Raw genomic sequence first — 2,500 nt, 5'->3', positions numbered from 1 at the left:
GAAAAAACGTGTTCGATACGGAAATTTTTCAAAGTCCCAACGAAAAAATCGAAACTTTGTAGAAGGTCTTGGGGACGACATAAACGCTTAATCCCGACGTAAAACGTCGAGATACGTCGATTTATGCAAAAATATTCCTACCTTGTAACACTTTTAAGCGAGATAACTCGAAAAAACCTTTTCGGTCTTTTCGCACCGGCCGAACTTCTTCAAAGTCCCAACGTCCCGTCGCATAGTTCCGTTTCTAGAAAACGTTCCAGCGACCAAATAAACGCTTAATCCCGACGTAAAACGTCGAGATACGTCCATTTATGCAAAAATATTCCTACCTTGTAACACTTTTAAGCGAGATAACTCGAAAAAACCTTTTCGGTCCTTTCGCACCGGCCGAACTTCTTCAAAGTCCCAACGTCCCGTCGCATAGTTCCGTTTCTAGAAAACGTTCCAGCGACCAAATAAACGCTTAATCCCGACGTAAAACGTCGAGATACGTCCATTTATGCAAATATATTCCTACCTTGTAACACTTTTAAGCGAGATAACTCGAAAAAACCTTTTCGGTCTTTTCGCACCGGCCGAACTTCTTCAAAGTCCCAACGTCCCGTCGCATAGTTCCGTTTCTAGAAAACGTTCCAGCGACCAAATAAACGCTTAATCCCGACGTAAAACGTCGAGATACGTCCATTTATGCAAATATATTCCTACCTTGTAACACTTTTAAGCGAGATAACTCGAAAAAACCTTTTCGGTCTTTTCGCACCGGCCGAACTTCTTCAAAGTCCCAACGTCCCGTCGCATAGTTCCGTTTCTAGAAAACGTTCCAGCGACCAAATAAACGCTTAATCCCGACGTAAAACGTCGAGATACGTCCATTTATGCAAATATATTCCTACCTTGTAACACTTTTAAGCGAGATAACTCGAAAAAACCTTTTCGGTCTTTTCGCACCGGCCGAACTTCTTCAAAGTCCCAACGTCCCGTCGCATAGTTCCGTTTCTAGAAAACGTTCCAGCGACCAAATAAACGCTTAATCCCGACGTAAAACGTCGAGATACGTCCATTTATGCAAATATATTCCTACCTTGTAACACTTTTAAGCGAGATAACTCGAAAAAACCTTTTCGGTCTTTTCGCACCGGCCGAACTTCTTCAAAGTCCCAACGTCCCGTCGCATAGTTCCGTTTCTAGAAAACGTTCCACCGACCAAATAAACGCTTAATCCCGACGTAAAACGTCGAGATACGTCCATTTATGCAAAAATATTCCTACCTTGTAACACTTTTAAGCGAGATAACTCGAAAAAACGTGTTCGATACGGAAATTTTTCCATGTCCCAATGTGCAATTCGAAACTTTTTAGAACGTTTCAAGAACAAAATTAACGCTTAATCCCGATGTATTTAATTAGAATATATCGATTTATGCCAGAATATACGTACCTTATAACGCTTATTATGGAATTAATGCGAAAGGAACTTTCGGTACTTTCGGCACTTTTGGAGCAGTGCGAAACAATTCAAAGTGCCAACGTCCCAGTCAGCTAGGTCCGGTGGAAAAAATTTAAAAAAAAAATAAAAAGAAACCGTTACGTTCGGCTAGACGGCGTCGAACAATAACGATTTCTATAAAAATTTCCATACCTCGTAACGCTTTTTGAGGAATTATTTCGAAAGGAACGTTCGGCCTTTTCGTACCTGGACGAGAGAAATTTCAAAGTTCCAACGTCCCAGTCAGCTAGGTCCGGTGGAAAAAAATTTTTTAAAAAAATAAAAAGAAACCGTTACGTTTGGCTAGACGACGTCGAACAATAACGGTTTCTATAAAAATTTCCATACCTCGTAACGCTTTTTGAGAAATTATTTCGAAAGGAACGTTCGGCCTTTTCGTACCGGGACGAGAGAAATTTCAAAGTTCCAACGTCCCAGTCAGCTAGGTCCGGTGGAAAAAAATTTTTTAAAAAAATAAAAAGAAACCGTTACGTTCGGCTAGACGACGTCGAACAATAACGGTTTCTATAAAAATTTGCATACCTCGTAACGCTTTTTGAGGAATTATTTCGAAAGGAACGTTCGGCCTTTTCGTACCGGGGCGAGAGAAATTTCAAAGTTCCAACGTCCCAGTCAGCTAGGTCCGGTGGAAAAAATTTAAAGAAAAAACAAAACGAAACCGCTACGTTCGACTAGATTACGTCGAACTATAACGATTTCAATAAAAATTTCCACACCTCGTAACGCACTTTAAGGAGTTATTTCGAACTTTAAGGAGTTATTGCGATTATTTCAAAGTCCTCGCGGTACCACGTCGGGACGCGATACGCTCTTACGCGTTGCTCGCTCGCTCCGCTCGCTCGAAAAAAAATATGGACCAACCCAAAACCAATCCCTTTCGCGTTCGTTCTTCGATCTCGTTCGAATCTCGGTTCGAACGCGATCGGGAACGGTTTTAGGTTAGGCTAGAATCGTACGAGCGAGCGCAGCGAGCGAGCAACGATCGAAATTTCC

This window comes from Bombus affinis, unplaced genomic scaffold, assembly GCF_024516045.1.
Source record: "Bombus affinis isolate iyBomAffi1 unplaced genomic scaffold, iyBomAffi1.2 ctg00000280.1, whole genome shotgun sequence".
Classification (NCBI taxonomy): domain Eukaryota; kingdom Metazoa; phylum Arthropoda; class Insecta; order Hymenoptera; family Apidae; genus Bombus; species Bombus affinis.
This window is presented reverse-complemented; position numbering follows the sequence as displayed.